The sequence below is a fragment of the Melozone crissalis genome, unplaced genomic scaffold (genome assembly GCF_028551555.1).
Source record: "Melozone crissalis strain CALT ecotype California unplaced genomic scaffold, PUWL_Pcris_2 ptg000029l_1, whole genome shotgun sequence".
NCBI classification, from domain to species: domain Eukaryota; kingdom Metazoa; phylum Chordata; class Aves; order Passeriformes; family Passerellidae; genus Melozone; species Melozone crissalis.
In genome coordinates this window covers 6,180,773-6,206,069 of record NW_026535807.1, presented here as the reverse complement: position 1 = coordinate 6,206,069, position 25,297 = coordinate 6,180,773, and the positions used below count along the sequence as shown (strand labels likewise).

The 25,297-nt window shown below is 43.4% G+C and overlaps 1 protein-coding gene across 22 annotated transcripts in view; it reads right to left on the bottom strand.

Annotated features, from left to right (window-relative positions):
- Nucleotides 1-25,297, bottom strand: part of MAGI1 (membrane associated guanylate kinase, WW and PDZ domain containing 1) — a 331,966-nt gene that overhangs the window by 117,251 nt on the left and 189,418 nt on the right. The window lies entirely within an intron of this gene.

Genomic DNA, 25,297 nt, shown 5'->3' with positions numbered 1-25,297 from the left:
TATTTTCATGGCTAATTTTATGACTACAGTAAGGTATTTAAGCTACCACACCCAGCGGTAACTAAGGTTTACCAAGGTCAGAGAGGATTTGTCTCAGGAATTTCTACATCCTGCAAACAATCCCACTATTCTGAAAACACCTGCATAACTGTCATGGCAGTCGACCAAACAACGTTTTTTCTCCTGTACCAAACAATTTCTGACATACTCCATTTTATTCAAGAGCCAGAACACTTTTTCAAAAGCAAAATCACTACATCTTGACAAAAGATGAGAATGAGAGGAAACACCTTGGGCAATCATCCTCAGCAGACAGGGACTGGGAGAAGTGGAACAACCCTTTCCCATCACACACAAGGAATTTCAAATTGAAACCCATTCTTTGGAGAAGGCTGAGTGAGAGCAGACAGTCAGAACCTGCTTGCAGTAGAAAAACAGTCTGCAATCTCGATTACAAAGTTGCTGTTATGATACCATAATACACTTTTAAAGCAGCTCATTACCAATTTATTAAACATTAGGGCTTCTTTGAGACTGCTGGAGAGTATTGTTTAAACTGCTATTTAAAAGTGTTCAGACTCACAGCATGGATAATTCATTCTTATGCCAATACAGATACACATATTGGGGGTGTGGAGCTGTATTACAGCTCTTTTTTAAAAAGTGGTTTTGCATGCAGAGTAAGTGTGCTTTCTCACATCTGGACTGTGAACTAGATAAAATAACTTCCAAATAACAAACACAACTTACTGGAGCACTAAGTGGCACTTCTAAATAAACACAATCATTATTCTGACATTTGGATACCTTATACAACAATAAATAAAGCCATTAATACAGACAAGTAGGCATGTCTCCATGTTCCAGGAGATACCAGGCCATCACCTTTAGAAAGGGTCGTGTGGCTTTAGAGAGAGGTAACAACCTCATTAAAGACTTTGATCTGTCTGGAGATTTTCTCATTTGTTTGGGCTGAGATGACTTTTTTTTTTTTCTTTTTTTTTTCTGAAAGGATTAACAAACAGAAGAGGAGCAGTGCTTCCTTGTTCAAGTTCTTATTTTTAATAAGAAAAATAAATATTAATGAGAATACAAACCAAGAGCAGTCCTGCTGAAGTGGAATTTTTTTTTTTGCAGAGACTGGGTAACCATGGAGTAGAAGGTTGCAATTAATTGACTTATACACCAGGAACCTTCAATAAAGAGTGGTCAGTTTGAACTCTGGGCTCAGTAATGAGCTCTCCAGTTCCCTTTTTGACAGAATGAACCACAGCAGTGCTGCATGACTCCAGTTAGCTTCATTTTATAATTACAAGTCTGTTCTTTACTATTTTTCCCCAGCTTAAATACCACTTTTTCAAAGCGATGCTAAGGGAAAAAAGAAATGGAACCAATTTTAATGAACTCATGCAAATATAAGCCTGGTGAAATGAAATCACAGACCTAAGCAGAATACTGCATTGAACACATTTGTATGTTTTATGCTAAGCTCATCTAAATTTGAGTAATTGGACCTAATTTGGCAATCTGCACAATCCGTTTGCAAACTTCCACCACTGAATTTTAAGTATGAGCCTGGAAAATCATTAACATTTTTATTTATCATGGTGGCCCCACTCCAGCACAGTACTAAAATCTATGTTTGAATGTTTTGAATGAGGTCTTAGCACATGCACAGCATCCAAGAGTTATCAGGAACTCTAATTGCAGAGAAAAGTCACTGATATGTTCAGATCACATAATTTTCATCTCAAATCTCTGAAACTTGAGACTGGCAACCTTCTTCCAAAAAATCCACTATCTTTACTCCTTCTCCATTCCACACTACCTGAAAAGCATTCTCCAGATCAGAAAAGTTGCTCTATTGCTTTTCATCTCAACCCTTTCCTCTTCTCCAAGAAATCCTCTTACCTGCTGTTTTCCCTTCGTGCAGATGTTCACCCAGTGATTTTCCTTTCAGTATGCACCTGTTTCCACGGAGTAGTGCACAAACTGGATGTGCTTTCCATGCTCCAGGAGCAGGGTGGTAGCACAAATCCAGTTTATTAAAGGCCATAATCCTCCTCCATAATCTTCCCCACAGGTGTTTTGGCTGCAGTGAGGGTTATTTTTAATTTTTGTCTCATTTTTGCTCAACAAAAATAGGTCTTGAACTTATAAAAATGTTCTTGCTCCTTAAGATACTTAGTAGGAAAGAAAATTGTTTCTCATACAACTGTATTCATTACCTATGTTTTTTTCTGAAGGCATCTCCATGAAGAGAAACCAAACCACCCTTTTCCAGGTGAAAACTGCCAGTCTGGATTTGGGTCAAAGCCTGCATCCATTGCAATGGGAAGACTCCTGCAATCCCAGGAAACTGCTCCAACCAGGGGTGTAAGCAGCCTGCAGTGGCACCATGAGCCCTCTCCACACAGCCAGAGCAGCACCCCTTGACTGTGGCTGTGTGTCAGTAAGGCCACTTTAAATCACAGGTAAAGCCAAGACCTATAAAGGCAGAACTGTGCTAGATCACATGCAAGTTTAGTTTCTCTCCATGTGTCCTCAGGAAATGTGTTAATTGCTCACAGCTCTAACACAGATTTTCAATACATCTGCAAGATGCAGCAACACACACTGAGGGGAAGATCTGATTCTTTTCAGAGCATATTTGAGCAATTTTCAGTACATTTCAGCATTATGGCTTTACTCCTTTTTAAGCCTCCTTCTATTGAACACCATTTTTCTCCCACTGGCTGGACTGGATCCTGGGTACCACCCATCCCTGGCAGGGCAGGATGCAGCTCACTCCCACACTTGGCCAGAATGCTCAGCTGCCCTCAGGACTCCACAGGGGCAATTCTGTGCCAGGACAGGCTGCTGGAGGACAGGTGTTAACTCCTTGTCATGATGAGCAAAACCTGCAGCACAGCATTTTGAAATCACACATCCTCTCTCCTCCATCTCTATCTCAAATCAGCCCCTTATACACTGGATTACAAATTGCTGCCCCAAATTAGATTCCATATTTTTGTAGGCCATCTTAAGAACTGTGACTTGAAGCAATGTGATTTGGGCAAGAATTCAGAGGAGACACTCCTGGGGGTTTCCCCAAATCAGAACTGCTTTGCACAGGATTAATTTTGCTCCCAGGACTTTCACAGTGTAGTCAGTTACAAAGACCTGCCTTTCTTTTACCATTGTCATGGTATTGCTGTAGTCAAATTCTCTCTAATTAATGTGAGTAGTAAAAATCAGACCTTTTCTTTTGCAACAGGAGAAAAATTTAAAACTTATTCAGCTCTGACACATTTAATGCAAATTGCTGCTTAGGTGGAGAGAAGGCCCTGGTGGAGAAGAGCTCATGCCAGCCCCATCTGTAAGCAGACAGGTCATGCACAACAGCATCCCACAGACCTAGGTCTCTTTAAAAGGCACAAACTCACAAACCAAACCAGATTTTATATTGAGGACATGCTGGTTTTTTGACCAGGACTAGCAGGCCCTCACTAGATGGGTGAAGAGGAAATTACCAGCTGCTCAGACAATACCAAATCCAAGAGTCTACCCTCTTTTAGAAGCCTTTCCCTGTGACTGCATGACAAGCAAAGTTCCTACACCTTGACAGCCCATTCACCTCAGTCTGCCAACTTGAGGAGAAAGAGCTGGGGTGGTGTTAAATTGGGTTGGAATGGAAGATGTCACCAGAACTGAAGTTTCAAAATGCACCTGAGCAACAGTGCTCTTTTCTCCACTGAAAAAGAGAACTGAGAGGAAATAATGGGGCTTAAATTACATAGGAATCAATAAAAGATAATTGGGCAAAACCATTTTTAAGTCATAACGAACATGACTCAAAAATGACAAAAGTCATTACAAAATTTGGCTCCCTGTCACATCTGAGGGAACTGAATTTAACCAGTTGGGATAAGCTTAAACCAAGTATGTTGCACTCCCTCCAGCTTAGGCTTGTCCTTACCAAGCTCTGAAGTCTGATCCTTAAACCTGATCCAAAATGCTGAGAGGCTCCTCCCTGACAAAGGCTCAGTCAGGTGTCTCTATTAATCACAGCTAGCAAATATTTTCATTCTGGGACCTTTGGGAGGAAGGGGCAGAGTGGGGCTCTGTGCCTTGCTCCACACGAGGAGATGACAACCGAGATCTGCAGTGCCTGGTAAATATTTGATGCTGAGATCCACTGGGTATGCAGTGCAATGCTGGTGCCTTGTTTTGCTCTGTGTTCCCTGCATCTCCAATGTTATTTGCAACAGCTTAGCTGAACGACAACAAAAAGAGGTTTCATTCCCACAGGACAGCACTGGCTGACCTCTCTCACTGCTTCATGTAATTCACAGGGAGCAGCCACTAAACAGGAACTGAAGTGCTTTGCAACTTTTAAAGGGGACTAAATGGCACCACAGATTTACATATAGATAGCATTTCAGAGAACAATGATGCTGATTTCTTCTGCCTAGCATTTATCTACCAGGTTATCCTGGTAGCCAGAGGATGAGCCTGCAACAGGGCAGTGCTGAATTCACATCTCTGTGTCATCACCAACAGGTCACTGCACTGGCATTAAAATAACATTAAAACACAGTGTGGCCAATGAAAAGAGACAATGAAAGCAAAATGCATAACTTCCAGAACAATTCTACATCTGAGAACCTTACTAAGACTTTGCAGAGGTCTCTGATCTGAATTTTTAGTGGAAAGTGAACTACTGTAAGATAAAATGTCACATTCTGAGGATGGGCACAGTGGGGTTTGACCCACACTCAGCAAATCACTGCATCCCAGAGGCCCCAAAGCAGTCCAGATACCACCAACACTGGCAGACAGCAGCCCTACTGCCTTCAGGGCATGCAATAGTAAAGACAGCTGTTATGAATCAACATCATCTTAACACATCTCAGAAAGCTTTCTGGTTTCATTGCAGTATATGGATGGGGTGATTTTTTATTTTATTTCCCTGCTATTCAAAGATCTTTAATAAAATATAATTAAAACCCTCCCATTCTCTTAGGAATAGGAGTGATGTTTGCGATGAACTCTGTCATAAGAAGGTATGTGTCAGGGAAAGACTGGGATATTTCTAGATCTCCAGTCTCTTTATGCAGCTTAATGCTAATGAAAGGAAACCATTTTTTGCACACAGTGAAAGGGAACAGATGGTGTCACAGTTCTGCTGTGGAATTTAAGCAGAGTGACAACCTATACAGCAGATCAACATCATGGGTGAAACTCTTTTAGGTAGTCGCATGGAGGGTTTGTTTGTTTTTTTATCTACTTATTACTATCCAAATTCTTGAAAAGCTCTTTCTTTCCTTTTTTTTTTTTTAATTGAAACCCAAGAAAACGGTATGATAACCTCACCATCCTACAAAATGCCAGAAGACACATGAAGAGCAGTATTTCAAATACGCTGTGAAGGGACAGCGGAAGCACAGCACCTCATTTTGCAAACTGGCTTTCCAATCATGTATCCATCTAGACACAGTCACTGGCTAGGAAACCAGTGAGGGCTTAAAAATGACACCACCAAGCTGAAAATCACTGCTCTGCCTGAAAACTGGTCCTAGCTTTAATTATGCCTGCAAGGCAGATGACAGCAGAATTGAGATTTTTTTTTTCCCTCATTTTTAATAATTTTGTATTTTACAATTTTAGTTTCCAATATTCTATGTGCAGTTCATCTCATTGTTTCATTTCTATGTTCACCTGTTTACATCTGGGAGAAAAACAAAGGCAAACAAAAAGCAGATAAAAATCATAGCTGGAAATTTACCCAGAAATTGGAAAATTAAAACTGTCTTTCTATGCAATGATATGTTGCTGCTGTTGCTTTTAATTTGATGGTTGAATTTTTTTAACCCTACTGATAACTGAGTCAATTATGTTTTCATATGGTTCACCTAGCAGAGGCATCTGAATCCCTACAAAGCATCCCCCTCTGGTGAGACAGCCCATAGGCAACCTGAAGTTCCACAATTTTTACTGTTTTCCTTCTCTCAGATTCTTTCAGATTGCTTCTACTGCCTGCATGAGTATTTCAGAGTGCATACCTCTAAAAGCAACAGATGACATGCTCATCCACTCCATAATTCACATTGACAATAGCCAATCTCTGCTCAGCCCATATCCCACAAGAGAAGGGATTAATCAAGCACTGACATCCTGAACAACAAAGCTCAGGCTGCTGGGTTAGGGGTTAGATCCCCTCCAGGAATGGCCTGGACCCACTGCACTCTCTCTGAAACCCTGGAAGATGTTTGCACAATGACACCCCCATATTCCCTCAGGAATGAATGACGTGCATCCAAAGCTACCCCACTGCAAGGCTCATTCTGGTTTGTACAATGAGACAGAGAAAATCAGGGTTTAGATACAGCCCATTTTGGCACATTGCAATCTACAACCTGCTCGGTTCTGGCTGTGAGACCCAACAGCAATCAGGCTGTGAAGCCAAATTTTTGTATTCAGGTGTGAGTGTGCACAGAAGAAGGAAAGCAGAGCAGCACAAGCATCCCTGAACTGAATGCTCCGGTCTCCAGTGGGTCAGAGTGCCCAATGTGCTGTGCTCCCCCACATCTTTAAAACAGCAGAGCCTGAAATTAAGGTTAAAATAAGAGATGCTCCACCCTCCAGTGCAGGTGACAAACAGCTTAAAATCACCCCCATTTAACCAGGATCTTGACCTGGATGTATTTGTGGAGATAAAACAGCACTGCCTCGAGCAGAAGGGAATGCCAGGGCTCTCTCAGAGACCTGCCACAACACAGGAGCCACCGATGCCACCACAGCAAACCAGCTGTGACCCCAACAGTGGCAACACTTACAGCAGGACCTCACATAGATACATTTGGGGTGGAAGCACTTGAAGTGGGGAAAAGTGGGGAAATATCTACAGTGAGTGAATTCCATACTCATTCATAAAAGTTCGTAAGGTGCACCCTGCTGATTGACACGTCTTGCAGGGAGAGACAACACCTTCTAACACTTCCTTCGAGGAGAAATGGAACACTCGGGTTTTAAGGCATTTACAGGGCATTTCTCAAACATGGCAGGTAAAATCACCCCTGTGCTCCAGAGCACCCAGGCTCTCTGTGCAGAAACGCAAGAGCTCTTACACAGCGAGTGCGAGGGGCAGAAAAGCAGAAAGAGAAGAGACTGTGGGTAAATAGGGTTAATCCCTGCAGGTAATACCCTTCCCGTTAAATTGTGCAGCATTTTCCAGTCTGCAGATTCTCAATCCCGTTTAACATCTCTCTCACGCTGCGAGCAGACACACGGCAGCTCCCCCTACCCCCCAGATCTGTGCCCCTTCCCCAAATTCTGCCAAGCTGTTTTTGCAGGCAGCAGCCAGTTAAACCAAAGGCTGCTGGTACTACCCCGGGAAGCTGGAGGGGGGCGGGTGAGCCGCACAAAAGATCTCCACACAAAAGGCCATCCTTTTCATCCTTCTCCTTCTTCATTTTCTCCAGCTGAGCCATAGCTTTATTTAATCAACACTTAAAAATAGATGCAAATGCGGGAGGGGGTAGGGATTGCGGGGAGGGAGATGATATAGGACAACACCTATTTTAATACAAAGAATTAATTTGGTGGGTGAGGGGATGTAGGGAGCCTTCAGCTCTCATCTTCCCCCTGCTTCCAAACGAGCCCTCTAACCCGCGTCCCCAGCGCTCACAGAATCCATGCAGCATGCTACAGATATTTCCCTTTTTTTTCTTTTTCCCTCCCCCCAGGAGGAGACGTAAAGGGCTTGACTCCGAAAGGACAGCGAACATCTTTGCGTTCCCAGCAAGACCCGCACAGCACATAATCATATGAAAAACATGGCTGGCTGGTGCATCGACAGATGCAAACGAGAAACACCAGACTTAGCCTTATTCACAGCAAAATTAAACGGGGACGAGAGGGGGAGAGAAAGGCAAATAATTGTGGCTGTGTAACATGGCTGCACAATTTTCAAAGCCTCCCCGACTGCCAGCTTGCAGGGAGCAGTGAAAATGTGTGTCTGCTCCAAAGGGAGCTGTTCCTGCAGCACAGCCCGTTCATCCCGCTCTCCATCCCGGGGCTGGCACGCTGGCCAGCCAGCCCCAAAGCTAAAATAGTTTACCTGATCAATGCAACTTCACGGGAGCCGGAGGTAGAGGGATCCTAGCAGAAATGCAGCAAGGAAGAGCGGAAAAAAATCTGCTTGGATCCTTCTGGCAGTCCACAGCCTCATCTACATGCATCTGAGCGAGCCCTTTCCAGCAGCTGCTTCTTTTATCAAGCCCACAGGCACAGCAAATTAGTCCGGTTAGACAGTTCAGTCAATGTGGGCTATTCACAGCGTGGCTGCTGCAGGAGCCCAGCTTCTCCTGTCCCCTGTCCCCGGGTAGGCACCCGCCCACCTCCACATGGCCCTGGATAAACACGGCTCTCCCTCGCAGCACCCACCGCACGCACCACATGATCCTGACAATCATCTCACCGGACCTCTCGCTTCCCCCCAGCCTGGGGAAAAAGGCTAAGCCCCAGAAAGGCTTCACTTTAAAGGGAAAAGCTTTCTTTTTCCTTCCCTCTCCCCTTTCCTTTGCCCCCCACCCCTTCCTTTATTGTCCCCTTCCCAAGCAAGGAGGGGGAAAAAATTAAAACTGAACGCAAAGATTTGAGGATGGGTGATATCTTCCTAATCGACTCAGCTGGGAAAATGAAGTGTCACTCCAAAATGAAGTGCCATTCAGACTTCTAATAAGCACAAAGCATCAGACAGAGATCCTGGATAGAGCCTGATACGTTCTTGGAGAGTGAGGCTGACCACGGTTAGTGCATCCTTGATCAGTACAAAGCCACTGATTTCCATTTTGTTGTTTTAAAGAAGAAAATGCGATAAGCCCTTTGTTTCTCCTCCTTTCCCCACTATAAACCATTTTGAGACATTCATACAGGAATAGCCACACACACACACACAATCTGAAATAAAGCACCCACTGTGCCATCCTTGGGAGTGGGGAGTAAAGGTGTCAGACACAGCATGCTGGAGGCATCTTCCCCTTAAATACACTCATGGGTGGGACCCATAGGGTCAAAAATGAAGAAGAAACATTTATGAAAGTCATTCAGTTTTTCTGTAACTGCACAAAGTAAAGAAGAATTAAGCCCTTTTCTGCACTCCAATAAATCTTTAGGACTAACAGTGTCCTTCTTTGTCCCCTCCAACACAGGAAGCAATATGCATATGGAGCTATAAATAAACTCACACATATATATATATCCTATAAAATGCAGCTTCTCTTGGTTATCTAAACTCTCTTTGCGAAGTAACACAGTTAATTGGAAGAGTTCTCCAAACAATCTGGCTGATCCCTGATGGCTGCCTACTTCGTGTCAGCATTTGGAAAGCAGAGACTTCTGTCCACACAGCCCTACACAGTAGGATAGGGTAGATTTCCTCCTCAGTCAGCCCTGCAAAGCACAGGATTTTGCTGATACTTGGGAGCCATACAGACTCATTGTGCTGATATTCAAAATTTTCAAGTGTTGCTGTAAACAGAGGTATTGTAGATGTAAAATGAGGAACATGAAACTGAGAGACTGGGACCTGAAACCACAGCAAGGTTGACTGCATTGCTGAATTTGCACATCCTAGAATCACAAAATCACAGAATGATTTTGGCTGGGAGAGGTCTGAAACACTATCTAGTTGTGCAACGAGCAGGAGATTTTCCACTAGTCCAGGTTGCTCAAAACCTCATCCAGCCTGGCCTTGAACACATTGAGGGATGGGTCAACCACAGCTTCCCTGGGACACCTGTGCCAGTGACTCATCACGTTCATCACAAAAAATGGTGTCAAATATCCAAGTGAAATCTCCCCTCTCGAGGTTTCAAAGGCCCCAGTAAAAATCTTCAGAGCTGCACACAGGACTCCAGCTGGGATCTCACCATAGGGGATGACAGGGGAAGAGCCCCCTCTGTTCACCTGCTGACCACATCTTGGGCAGCCCAGGATAGGGTTGGCTTTCCTACCAGTTCGAACCAGTGCAAACTGTTTTAAAGCTGTCCAAACCAGTCCTGACCGGTCTGGACCAGTTTAGACTGGTTTGAAATGGTTCTGACCAGTTTTGACCGGTTTAGACTGGTTTGAACAGATTCCGGCCGGTTCCGACTACTTCTGACCAGTTTGAACAGTTTCAAACCAGTTTTGACCAGTTTAAACTGGTTTCAACTGTGGGGACCGGTCCAGACCAGTTTGGGCAGGTCTGGACTATTTTGAACTGGTTTGGACTGGTTTGAACCAGTTTGGAGTGGTTTGAAGCGGATTGAACCAGTTCAGCTTTGGAAAGCTCCTGTACCCCACCCATATGAGCCAGAGGTGAGCACTGCTCAGGTGTTTGATGCTGGACTAGAAGCAGGATCATCCAGGCCGTGAATAGAAACCCACCATGGCATCACAGCACTGGCTCCTCCAGCCGTCACACACCAACCACAAAACTCCATAAATTCTCCTTCCTTTTCTGAAATGGGAAAGGAACTTTATGGCTCTGAAGGAGAAGTTTGAACTTACTCCCGAAATTCCTCAGAGGCTTAAGAAAAGAGAAAAGACAATAAAAGGCTGAGGAAGGAAAAAGAATAACAAAGAAACAAACCTCATGCTTCCTGTGCTATTCCCACCTTTCTAATGTTGAGAGGCTGGCAATACCCAAAAGCAAATGATACTTTACTCAGGGCCACCATCCAAATTTGACTGTAGGAAGTAAGAAACATCTCAACAAAGGAAAACTCTTGGAATGGGTTATAAATTAATTTCAAAGTCAGGGGAAGAACTGAATCCAAAACCCCATGAGCTGGGTGAGCAGGGAGCAAGCAATGTCTTTGACAATGGAGAAAGGTAACACTGTTCTTCTGCCTGCCTGCAATTTCCAGCCTCAGCAATGCATTGTTATCTTTAATTTGCCCCTGTCTGAACACGAAGGTTTGGTACTGCCCCTCTGCTCATCTCTGCTCACTCATTACCTCTCTTGCCTGAAAGGTGAGAGGAAGCAGGAGGCGGGATTGAAGTCACTTCAGGACTGCAGTGATAAAAACGGGAGCAGGCTCCCAGTACTGAAGTGATTTCAGCTTTTATTATAAAAAAAAAAAAAAAAAAGGCAGGCCTGAAGCAAGGGGGCTGAGCAGGAGCATTCCTGTCGAGGATGCTGCAATGCCTGCAGAGATGTCCCCGATGTCCCAGATGGAGGGGCATGACTTCAGTGGGTCACAAGCCCCTTTTAATCCTGTTTTTTGTCCCTTTGGATTGGTTTCTGTTTGGATACTTCATTTGCATGAAGGTTTTAGGCCTTGATTGGGCCACTGCAGTTCTGTCTAGGCTGGCTCATGGTGCACTTTACTTAGGTGCATTATGGTACCTTGAGTACCCTATTTCTTATAACTACCCTTTTAACCCCTTTTACAGTATAACAACCAAACTAACAGTACATGCTTAACGATCTATCAGCTATTTTACAACAGTTTCTAACCTATTTTAAACAGCATTACAGAGCATTTAATAAGCTCAGCACGTCACTGTCCCTGATCCCACAGGGAAGTGTGATCCACCAGGCAGGGAAGGGCAGTCCATGCTGCCACCACAGCTACAGCTGCTGCTCACGCTCTGGGAAAGGTGGGGAACATCCACCCAAGGGTGGTGGGGGACAGCTTTAGTCCCAAGGAGTAAAAATGTGGAAAGGAAGGACTTCCCACATATGAGCAGAATCAAAGTGTGAGAAAGGTGAAGGATGCTGCAGCCCCCCTCATGACCAACTGTCACCTCTACAGAGTGTGAACATCCTCACCTTTCCACACCTTTTCAGCAAGATCCACTGCTCAGCATCTCAGAGCAGCTCCAGGTGCCCATAGCACGGGACAAAGGCCGTGAAAATTCCAGCAGCAGCAGGAGATTGAATATGCGCAATGTAAAGATATGTGGGCCAGATGTGATACTGGCATGGTAAAGTACAGTTGGCTGAAGACCTATTTTTTCAGGCTTAATTAGAATTTAGCCCTGATAAAAGCCAAACAATTTCCTCTTGTAGTCAATAGGGGTTTGTCATTGTCCTTAAATGCAGTAGGATGTGGAACATTAGGAAAATAAAAGTTCAATTCATCACCTTGAATAGGTGAAGTCCATTCTTTGCTGTCACATTTGATTTCTGAATGACATCTTAGTGTATTGCTAGGATTTAACTTAGTATTTCTTAAAAAAATAATTTTTAGCAGGATAAAGACATTTATAAGACACTTTTCTTCCTGCATATTTGATCACTTGTTAAGGGAATGCAATTTAGCTCTTAAAAAAAATCCCCAGATCTTTCTCTCCAGGAATCTCAGCCCCCTGATGCTCACCATCCCTGAAGCACCCTGCAGAGCAGGGATGGCTGCAGTGTCACTGCAGAACAGGTGACATATGTGCCTCTCCATCCATTGTCTCCTGCTGAAATGCTAATGATCACCGGGTAGTCCTGGAGCTGCCCAAGACCCCGTGGAAAGAAACAAAGGGGGGAGAAAAGCACAGAGGCAATCTTAAAGCAGCCTAAAAACTTAACTTCAGAGAAACAGTTGGAGCCCATATCCACAAGATTCTGTGTTGCAGAAGGAAGAAAAAAAACAATCTCACTCTTTGAAGTTGGCTGGAAGCACAACTGGGTGGTTTCCAACTTCTCTCAGACTCTAATTTGACACTTACTTTGCTATGTTTATATATTTCAGGCAGACAGGAGGGGAAGGAATACCATAAAAGCCTGATCAATGTAGTACAAAGGTCAAAAGATCTCAGGTCCTTGCTTCACCTGTAAGCTGGCCCTTGACATCTGTTCCTGCTAAGCAAGGAACACAAGGGTGTGTGTCCTTGGAGAGCAAATCTGGCTTTTTTCAGAGTACTACACAAAGGTACATGAAGAGGGCACAATTCTAAACAGCAACATTCACTGTTGTCTGCAAACTGTAATCAACTATGTGCATTATTATGCACTGAGTTTTCTTCATGGTCATTGATTTTAGGAACAGATATTTAATCTGCACTGTATAATGCCAGGCCTAAAATTTCAATTAGTTCCTCTGGTACTGAGCGCAGGCAGATAAAATTGCAGAACTATTATCAGCTTAAAAAACCCCAAGCAACAAACAAAACAAAACCCAACCCGCACTGTTCTGATATTCCTTCTTGCTCTTACATACAATGTCTGGAAGCACATATTGTAGCTTATCTGAACAATATTTTTAAACAGAAAAATGGAAGTATACTGAATATATATATTGAAAATGTCTAGTTTTGAAAAATATCAATATGAAACTTTGACTTAGACTCTGGTACACATTCCACTATGAATTTTTGTTTGCTTTGCAAAAGCAGAAACATGAAAAATCTTACAGTGTTACCATAATAAACTTCTCATTTTTAAACTTCTCTGTGGATTTGTATAATAAAAATAATGTTTAAAATGCATCCCCCATGCCATAAAAGTATCACAGTTAAGAGTTGATATATAGGAAATGACACTTCAAATATTCACAGAACAGAAAGAAAACAACCCTCCTAATGAATTTAACTTTCTATTAAAGGAAACAGTGCTTTTTGTATTGAATCACAGAAGTGTTTCACCCAGGTAAGTGGTGAATGACTTATATTTTACCAATATACCAACCACAAGCAAAGATGAGATGCTGCATTTATCTGTACGTGACAATCCCTTTCTTCCCCTTGCCAGACAGAGCCCCCTGAAGAGGTTGAGGACTCCCCCAGAGAATCCATTCAGCTTTGATGCTTATGGATGTAAGTAGAATCACTGATGTTAAAAGGATCTTTTACAGATTTGTCACGGTGTTTATCACTCTATCCCAGCCTCACTCAGACCAAGAGATGCTCTGCAAAGTGTCATTTCAGGTTGTTTCCCTGCCTTGGAGTGTCTCCTTTTCTCACATTAGGAATGAGCAAAAAAAAATGGACTGATCATTTTCCCCGTGCTTAATAGATTCTGGCACAACCTGGCCTCCACTATAAACAAATAGCCTCAGCACATGAAACCCCTGAAGACTGATTAAAAGCAAGCCTGATTTCATCTGCACTGGTTTGTGCAGCCATTAATATTGTTAACACACCACCTTTTGTTCTGCATAGCTGGAGGGCAGCTCACATTGCACTCACTGAGGCACCTCTGAAGGTATGTTCAGTGCCAGTGACATGTATGATTATGTTAATGGTGCTTAACATTTCTTTAACATGAGGAAAACTGACACCAGCAATGCAGAAATTGATACTTGTGTGTAAAGTGATGCCATTGAGGTTCAGGGAGGGAGGAGGGAGCCACACAGGTTTGTGCAAGTGTGGGGGAAAAGCATCTGGGCTGAGATGGACCAGAAGGGGATGGATCATAAGCAACTCGACTGTTACTTTGAAAAAGCTGAGTGCTAAGCACAGCACTGCTGATTTTGGACAGGAGAAGGTGGAAACACTGCAAATGTTCAGGGGAGTATGAGAGCAAAGAAGCACAGAGCCAAGAAACCATTCCCTGGAGCCCTCGAGACCCCAGGGGAACAACTACAAATGCCTGCAGTGGAGGGAGGTTTGTGCTTTCCTGTGCCTTACATCACTTCCTAGCATTGATGCAGTGTTCTAGGACTGGAAAATTATGTCTGGATTCGTGGCCTGGTGGATATGGATGCATGCACCAGTCCCAGTAACAGCCCAGTACCTGGCTGCTCCCCACTGAGGGAGCTGTGCAGATTTACCACAGCTGCAATTCTGGGCCTTGATATTTCTTTTCTGGCCTAAAGGATGATTTGAAACAAAAACTGGGTGATACAAACTCCAGGGGAAACAAGGAGACAAAATGATCAGGGATAATTTTTTTTCTGCAATACTGAGACAGTAAAATTGAAATCTGACATTTTCAGAAAGACAGGAGCTGACAAATACAGGAAGAATACAAAGCTGTCCTCAATCCTCCCCCACCTTCCTGTCTTCTTTAAAAATAAATAAACAGAAGAATAAAACCAGCATTTAGAAAGTGGCAGCCACAACTCACTTTGTCACACACTAGAAGCTCTTCCATCCACGGATCCATGGGAAAGCCACCTCCCTCCTGATACACTGCTAACATGAGCCAGACTCAGACATGCAGCTGATTGACATCCAAGGACCCACTTGATGCAATTTATTCCATTTTCAGCTATTAATTTTAACTGCAAAGATGCACTGTAGTGGACTAGACTTAAACCCAAACCAGCACAATTCAGATCACGGCCTCCAATCTGCCCAGGTGAGCTGCCCAGTCAGACCAGCTCCACAAACCCACTCATTTTAGACTGGCAGGATGCTTCTTGTAAGTCGAGGACACCTGCAGCAAACTACTCATCTGCACAGGCCTCAATGAACAACATAAACTACAACTACTACTACTACTACTATTATTATTATTATGCAATAACAATAATAGTAATAGTAATAATAATAGAGCAGCTTGCAATCCTTGTGATCCATTGCAGCATATTCTGCCCTTTCAGCCCTACATGACCACAAGCAGTGGGAGTTTGGCTCACTCTTGCCAGGTGAGAGCCAGCCCTCTTCCCACAAACACTGCAGCCTCCAAGCTGCACTGCTGAAAGCCCCATGAATTTCCTCAGCCAGGGAGAATCTCTCCTCCTCAGCAGCTCCTCAGCAGCTTTTTGAGACCCTTTGTACATGAGTGAGGGCATTCCCTTGAGCACAGACCCCTTAGGGAGCTCTTTTCACTGTCCCCCTCCTCAATTCCTTGTTTCCAGCTGATGGCTACAACTCCACACCTTGTTCATGAAGCCCACTCAAAATGCAGGGTTTCCAGCACAGGTTCAGGATCCAATGTCCCCAGGCTTTCTGCATGTCTCTGCCAAGGACTGAACTTTGCAAACCTGAGATGTGTGTACAAATGGCACACTGGAGCCACAGGACACGTCCTGCCAGCAGCTCTGAGGTTCTGCAGCTCCTGTGTGCCCTGTGGCCCACCCAAACCTGCCCACCTCAGCTGCCAGCCCCTCTGCTCTGTCCCCTCTCCCTGCCACAGATTTGGGGACTCCCATGCCCCCCAGCCCCACCGGCCATTGCCCATTTTGCCCCCCAGCCACTGCCCACTGCAGCTCAGCACACCTGAGCTGCTCAGAGAGCACAGGGGTACCACCCACCCCATGCTACTGCAGACAGACAGATGACCTGCCTGAAACTGGTTCTTTTAACTCTGCCTTAAATTAATATTCTGTGATAGAAGCTATTCTTATTAATTGGAATGCAAGGGAGATCAAGCTGAGGATTGGAAACCACATATCTAATTTTTATTAGATAGAAAATGCAATATATGTTTATTCTTTCTTTTATTGCTTCAACCTAAAGGTAATTTCCCCCAGTTCTCCTACCAAACATCAAGGACTAAATAGAGCTCATTCTTTTTGTTTGCACTTTGGTGAAATAACAAGTAATAGTCAGCCCTTAAATAGAGCACAGGGTCGGGAATTCAATATACAAGAACCAAACAGCAGCATTCCTACTTGTTTAAAAAAGACAAGCACAAAGGGACACAGAGGAAGGGAGGTTATTTTCTGAGAATTAAGCAGCCAAACAAGGCTGGGATTTGGACCTGTGGCTCCCACAGCTGGGGCTGTCTGTGCTGGGGAGCCCTGGCTGTGCTCACCACCCAGGAGAATGCAGGGGTGGGATGGGGATGGAGGCAGGCACACATGGCCTGCTGCTTATAATGCATCTGGAATCAGCCTCCAATCTCCTCCTGCACCTAGAAATCCTCTGCCTGCATACAAATGCATCCCAGCCTCACTGCACAAGTCTGCCAGGATTAATGCCACACGCCAGCCTCCCATTAGACTGCACCCAACGACAGAAATGGACTGATTTTGAATTTTACTTAAAAGTTAACTGAATAGCTGAGCACTTTGCAAGAAAATCATCTCCCTGTCCAGCCACTAGACACTCCACGCCCCCCTCTGCAAAAAAACCAAGACACAACAGTGCTTTGTACCAGCAGCTACAGCCAGGATGGCTGTGAGAAGCAAGACCAAGGGAAGGCTGGTGGCTGCTACGCATGTCCAGCCAGATTAGATCACCAGCAAGAGTCCCAGGAAAGGCAGGGGACAATACTGCCACCCATTTGGGAGGTGGAACACGTGATGGGTTCAAACAAATTGAAGTTTCAAGAGATGCAAAAGAAGACAATTCCTGGCACCAAAGGCAGAATTTGCATGGCCTGGATTGCAGAAGGCCATTCTGGCCAGCCTGTCCCTCCTCTGGTGAGGTGCAGCCCCTTGCATTTCCCAGCCAAGGAAGGGAGTCAAGAGCAGTGAGAGCCTGCAGCAGGATTTGTTTTAAAGCCAGGCTGCAGACCAGGGCCACTCTCAGGAAGATGCTGTAGTAGCAAAGAATAATGAGGCTGATTCCTGCTCCAAGGCACCTGGAGCTAAGCAGCAGCAATCCCTGAGCCATGACCCATCCTGATGTGCTGCTGTCAGTCACTGGCTTGGGAAAACATGTGTTTGATGTGTGCCATTACTCAGCCAGCCCTTGGGAATCACAAGGCAAGGCTGCTCTCGCTGAGAATGGACCAGCAAAGTGCCAAGGGCTTCTCAGCAGGGGGAGGAGGGCTGACACTTCTGCAGAGGGGGCAAAATAAACCTCCTGCCACTTTTCTAGTGTGATTAAATTAGGGCAGATCTATGCCCATTGTATAGGTGCTTGTCAGATTTATAAACAGCTACACACCATTTGCATTTAAACATTGAAACTCTTAACAGGCCAGTGCTGGAGATCCAGCAGTGAACCCAGAGCAGTTCACACAATGTTTTAAAGGCAAATGCTGTGATATTTCAATGCACAACAACTGGAAAGTAAAATATATATCAAAGCACAAAACTAAAAAGCCTTGCAACTGAACTGAGAAAAAGCAACACAGCAACATAAATTATTGTCATGAATCCCCCTTGAAACACAGGGAAAAATAGTATTTAGAATTTTAAGTGCTATCAGTGCCAATAAAGGTAAATTATTTATCTCAGCACGATTTTTACGCTGACTCAACATCCTTTTATAACTATGTGCTTGCTTAAAATTGGAATGTCTTCATGCTTGAGAGGAAAGGCACATGAAACAGCATGGGCACCTCCTATATGGGATGGCTCTGGTGTGACCATGGCCTGCAGACGGTTTGGGAGACTGGACATCACCTTTCTGTGTCCCAGTTTCCTTTTCAGACAATCACCTTAAGGACTTCATTTGGTAAACCACAATCTACCAGTACCTTGTACCAACCCAATTTATTTCCCCTTTTTTCCCCTCCTCCCGCAAGTACCCAATTGCTCATTTTGATGCAAAAAAAGAGATGTTTCACACCTGTAAAAGCAGCTTCCTCACAGCACTTGTCTTACCAGAGTGAAGATCAAACCACACTCAAACACCCTGCAGTGAGGATGGGTGGGGAAGCAGTTGCCCCATTTCCATCCCAGAGGCCACCCAAGGGACAGGCAACCCCATCTGACCTCCCTGCACAGCTAATCCTGGCATTTTCAAAGGCCTCAGGGATGCTGGTACCCAGCTATTAGTACATGAACCCTCATTCCCATGGGCTTCACTGACAGTCTCAGACTTAGTTAACTGCATCTTCTTGAAATATGAAAATGTGTGGGAAGGAACAGTGAGAACTTTTAAAAATTGCAGTACTTTGATCCTAATTAACAGAGTTGACTGAAAGCAAAATATGTAGAGCTAATTTTCACAATATTTTTCCCCAATCCCTAGACAGAGCCTTTTTCCTGGCACTGTTTAAAATTAATGAAGTAAATATGTTTGCATATTTATCTTTTCATTACATGGAAACAACAACAAGGAAAACAGATTGAACTGATAGCAGAATTCTTCCACTCCAAAGCAGCCTGGATGTGGTTTCTGTTTCAGTTCATACAATGCAACCCAAGTCAAACAAGCAATGCAAGTTCACTGGCCATGTAAGTAATCAGTTTTATCCAACAGAGCTTCTACAAAATAACTGCTGTAGGAATTGACCCCTTCATTTTATTTTTTTGTCTCTATGAAGAGATCTTGAAATGGGTTTGATGGAAAACAATATCCTTCCTGAAGTCTAGAAAACAAATTGTCATGGGTTGCCCCACACAAGTAACAACAAATACACCATGCAACTATAGGGATAATTGACCCAGGCAGTGGAAAAATGGGAAAGAATACACAGACATGGATTCATCAGGACTCTTGTATTAATTCCCAAAGAGATATTTTCATTTTTTTGGAACCTGAAGCCCAGAATCTGCTACCAGAAGCTTGAGAGGTCAGTGGTCCCTACACCACATTTTAACCACAGTCTGGTCTGGATTTACACAAGTGGGATTGGCAGGAACAGAAGAACCAACCTGCAGGACTGACTGCAGACTCCATGGAGAGAATGCAGCCAGCTGCCACAAGTCCTGCTCAAAGGTACAGGCAGATCCCACAGTTGGTGGGAGTGGGATGTGGATGATTAAAATGTGTGCAGATTAAGCAGAAGCTCAGCCTCACAAGGATGACAAGCACAGGCAGAAGGCAGAGACCTTCCTTTGGGTTTGAAAATTGTCAGTTTGTCCCAAAATCTGAGCAGGCTCAGCAGCCCCTATTTATTCCCATTGCACACAGAAGGTGGAAACTCTTATCAAGTCCCTTCAGTTCACACACATGTACCCCATAAAATACCCGTTACATGGCTGACTAGGCTTGCTCTGTCCTGGCAGAGAGGGTGAGACAAGACTGCATCTCATGTCAGAAGTCATGTCCTCTTATCCAGCTTTACCTTAACTCTCATGGATACAATAATTCATTAAAAAAAAACAGATTTTTTTTTTTTCCTCCAAGGGTCACAAAGGCTAAATAAATGTGATGAATTTCATGCTACTCAATGATTCCTCGTTATGCCTTGATGACTGTATCAATTGCCATTACAAATGCTGAGCACCCATGATTAAAGTGATAATTAAAAAGGCAAATCATAGCAGGCAGTTGTTACTCTGTTACCAGAGAGCATGGCCTGGGCTGTTTGCAGCATTGATTACCTGTACATACACAACACCCTGTGGAAACCCAGATTTCAAAAACTACAGAAGAAAAAAAACCATAAAGAGTAAAGAATTATTATTATCCCCTTTCCATCAGTGCATATTACAGAAGTAATGAGCATGCAGATTTATTAGCTTTTTGTCTACCTGAAGAAAAAGCACACATGACACTTTCAACCCTGATGCCTGCCTTTCAACCATGACATTTTCCTGTTTTCAAGCCTGTGATGCAAGAGAGAAATTTTGCTTTTGTGAAGCTCTTGCTTCCTCTGGTTTAATTTTCTTTTTTTTCATTCTTTGGTACTTTGGAGATGGAACTACTGATAAACCATTTCTTTCTTCCTTCCTACATGGCACTATGCAGATGTCAGCTATATCACCATGCAGAGAAGACAAAAAAAAAACCCCAACCTTCCATGCTTCTCAGTTTGTTTCTGGTCTATCAGCTCCCAACATTTTGGGGTTTTTTGACAATGTAGTTTTCTTTTCTTTTGAATGAGCAAGATCATTTAAGTGACACTGTGGCAAATGGCATGGTAACTACAAAACCCTTTGTTAATTTTTTTTGCCAGGAAAGTCTAGGAAATAGCAATGGATCTCAAAAGTAAACGTTGTCTGTGTGCATAAAAGGGTTTGCTCTTTGAACTGCACTGAGATGACACAGTCATTACTATATGAAAGCCTGAACATTTTCTTCTATTTTGCAACAATTGTCAAGCAAGTGAAAGCTTTATTTGATTTCCATTCACACTGAAGACAAGATTTAGTACTCCAGTGGAACAGGCAGTGTCAGAAGGATTTTAAATTGTAATGCTACCACTTTAACATCTTAAAGGCACTTTTCAGAAGATAAACTCATCTGCCTATGATGACTAAATGACACAGTAATGGAGAAGAGGTAAAGATTTTCTTATGGTAATAAAAAGGAATACTTCACCCAGAGAAAGAAAAGCAGAGATCTATGCACTTCCTAGAAACACTTTCAAGAATCTTTCAAAATAATGGAAAAACAAATATATACATGATATTTATCCACATAGTCTCAACCAGGACTGATACAGATTTCTGACAGCAACTATCACTTCAGAGAGGCAACTTTGAAAAACAATAAAACCACTCTGCAGAGTACCTGATGGAGGAACACAAGTGCAGGTGATGGCCCTGGGATTGTTGAGAGCTGTCAGCCAATGCTAGCACTCCATCCATTCCCAAAAATACTTAAGTAATATAGCATAACTATGACATATATGATGCAGAGAAAAAGCTGTCTCAGGCGAAAGCTCTCCAAGATTAACATACAAAATTACAAACCCTCAATACAGAAAATATAAAAAAGATTCACTTTTATTTTGTATTAGATGAAGGGCAATTCCTTTGATATTGTCATGTCAGCAACAGTTCCAACCACCTTAAACCAAAGAAGAATTTGGGAGAAAGAAACCCCTATCCCTGTATCTTGCCAAGCGTCTGCAGCTTTGGGGCACTGGAAGATGTGCTCCTAAATCCCTGCCTGTCCTACAAAGCCAGTCACTACTGTTGTTCCCTTGCACTGAGTGAGGTTGCTGCCTCTGCCTTGGGATACCAACCCTGCAACAATGACAATTTTTATGGGTTTTGCATCCTTCACTGGGGACATTTCAGAAGGTCCTGCCGAGGCAAAGCTGGGGCACAGCCTCTTGGTGTTACTCACAGTGAGCTGCACTTAGTCACTGCTTGTCATGCTGGTATCTTTATTTACACATGCAGCTAAAAAAAGATGATAAGATGACAAAATCTGTGTCTTTTCCATTCCTGGCTCTGAGGCAGTATCTTGGTTTGGAAATAAGAAAACCCTGTAGGTGTCTGAGTTTTCTGGGGGAGAGGCAAGAAAAGAATAGTGTTGCTTTTTTTTAAATGTATTTATGCTGTCAAATCTCACTGATACATCAACACCGGTGAGTGGCTGCATTTCATAAAATAAAGCAGATATTTTGAATTAATGACAAGATGAATGGAATGAATGGAATTAATGACAAGGGAATGGACAAGATTAATTTATCCTGCTAAGACAACTGATAAAACCTGCAAACATTAGGTCTGGGGGAGTGGAAAGGCTTTGCTGATACAGGACTTCAAGAACAGACATCAACATCCTCCCTGGATTCACCACAAATTGGGATTTTCACACCCAGTGGAAGTTGGTCTCTGCTCATCCTGAAACTAAAGCTAAAATTCTCTTTCCATTGACTTGGGGAGAAGCAGCCCAAGGATTATAGATCAAAATTGTAACTCCTATGTTCATGTTAAATACTAATCCAATGTTCTTTACTGAAAACTAAATTAACTCTCACTGCAAGAGCGTTAAGTTGCAGCAAGTGCAGCTGCAATAAAGTTCTCAATCTTGACCTTTCCAGAGGTCACACACACTGCAAAAATGCCAATTCCACATTTTCCTTCAAGAAACACGAGGTCAAAATGAAGTTAAGGTGCAGTGAAGAGCACGTCTCAGTGTATGTGACCCCTCTCCTGTGCCTGCACATTCCCCAAACCCGATCCTGAAAAGACCTTGTTCCACACAAATCCATTATATCAGTGCAATTAAACTTAATAGTGTCATAAAGGCAGGGAGCATCTGGAGGTATTGATAAGGTTTCCATTTATGGACACATTGGTGGGGAAATTGCTGCTTTCTTTTACATAATGATGCAGCTATCATGGATTAGGGGAGGCTGGGCCTGGGGGCTTTTTTCCTCTGCTTTCAATTTAATGGTTTTCTACACCTTTAGTCAAACATAGACGTGAGATCACTGGTACTGAATTTCTCCCAGTTTTAATCTTGAAATATGGTATCTAAGGAAGGTTTCTCATCGGTTCAACAGCTTGTCTCATCCTGATGCATTGGAATAAAGAGAAAGCTCACTTGGGCCATATGTTTCAGTTGTTCCTCTCACTCCCCCGCTGTCTTTCCACACATACCATGACCGTGGACAACCTCTCCTTAAGTGGGCAAACAAATGGTTTAACTCAGATTTGCACAGTGTTTGCTGACTTGTGTGGGCTCCAGGATCCAACTCAGCTTTATCATTTCAGGCAAACATATTTCTGACTGACACGGTGGTAATTAGAGCAGCTCGATTTTATTAGATTGATGGCAGATTAAAGGCCAGGATCTCAACCAGCAGAAATTGGTGTTGCTGCCCTGAAATCCATGGTGCTGCACTGATCTATGCCAGCTGTGAGGGTGGCCCCAAGTCTTTTACATTGTTTTGTGCCCCCTTACATAACCAGGTTTTAAAAATTAAATGTTTTCAAGCCTGCATGTGTGGTCCCTAATCTACTTGCCCAGTGTAGGAGTCATCAACATTCTTGAATTCAGTTTCCACTTCAAACTGTCTGCCCCACTAAATCCTTCATATCATTAAAACAGCATAACTGAACTTAAGAGGAAACTTTTCATCCCTTTACAATGAATAGAAAAACAAAAAATAACATCTTAATTTTCTGGCACCTCTGTAGGCTGGTGGACCTGGACTGTCCATCCCTTATCCTCAACTGAAACTGTTCAGAATGTGTCTCCTTTCTATCTTGCACCTCAACCATGTGAATTAACTATAGGTCAAACTGGTGCTGGTTATTAGTAAGGCAAAGCACAGAACCAAAGAGCTCAGATCCAAGATCCATTCCCACAAGCCTTATTTTAGCAGCATCCCAAGATAAGCACCACAGTCTCAACAACTGAAACCCCCTCAATGGGGATCTCCAAACCAACACCATCTCAGGAGAGAACTGTCATTCTTAATCCTGAGGCAGATCCTGAATTAAAGGGAAGCCTCACCTAAAGGGCTGTTCCATTCTGGATCTTTTGGCCCATCACTTTGTTTTTATTTGAAGCTCTTCCACAGCAGTTATCCACATACCAAACCTCATTCTTTATACAGTTGACAGTAAGATGCCCAGTTATGTGTCAGAGAGTCCCCAGCCTGCCCCCACAGGGGAGGTGACCTGGATGTGCAAATAATGTGACCTGGGATAAGTCCAAAGGGGGCCTTTTACATCAGGTGGGCCCATGGCTGTTATTATAACCAGGGACATTAGCAAATCTCATCAAGCACTCATCCGACCTCGTGCCAGAGGTGAGCTGCATTTGGTTTCATCAGGGAAAGAAAAGAGGATAAAAATCCATTAGAATGAACGAGCTGTAAGAGGCCATTGAGACCATCCCATTTATTTGAAGTAGACTTTATATCACAAAACATTTCAACAGCTTTCTGATGTTTGGTCTATTTTTAAAGACTTTCAGTTAGTCATAGATGAACCTCAAAATATTCAGTGGCTTGATATGAATAAATATGCTTATCCAAGCCTGTGACCTGACATTAAAAAAAGCTGCAGTGATTTATGCCAGCTGAGAAGGTTAAACTGGGAGACAGCCTCTCTTGTGATGCAGGAGGAATTTTTCCTGTTACAACTCAAGTTTAGAACAATCCAAAAGAAAGAGTCTTTGCCACATGAAAACATCACTCTTACAATTCAGTCTGATCTCTCTAGACAAGCAGAGAATGTTTCACCCAGTAATACCTCCACCATGGCTGTAACTCCCATTTAACAACACAGTAAGATGATATTTAAAGCATTTGGATGCCTCAAAGACTGGAAGAATCCAACCCCATTCTTTCAGAAGTTTGTCAGGACCTAGCTTGTATGTAGCAATGCTATAAAACAAAGGCAAGGTACTTAATTGTTTCAAGAGAGGCAAGAGGAATCTGTCTTTGCTCCTTTAAATCTCTAGCTCATGTCCTGCAGATTCCTGAAGCATTTCCAGAGTGAGGAGTGCTGTCCTGAGGGGTCAGTGCAGCAGCTCTTTACACAAATAACCACATGTACACCCCAAAGAGGCATTTCCCATCCAATAAGTAACACAACAAATAAGCAAATCAAAGCCCAAGAAATGAGCACACTTTAAAAATCCAGTGACTGATTAACCCCCAAGTCAGAGGATGCTCATCTCCTGGAGCAACCCAGGAAATTTGGTAGAAAATGGCTTAAACTGAGCTGTAAGGCTGGTGAGTGTTCATTATACAGCAACAGCAGAGCTGAAACTGCTCCTGCTGCCAAGGCTTCACCCACAGCCACAAAAAAGCAACAAAGCCCCACCTGGTGCTCACCAATGGGGCCAGGCCACAGGCAGGTGTGTTCCAGAAAACACAACTGCTCCTCTCAAACTCCAAAACCAGAATTCA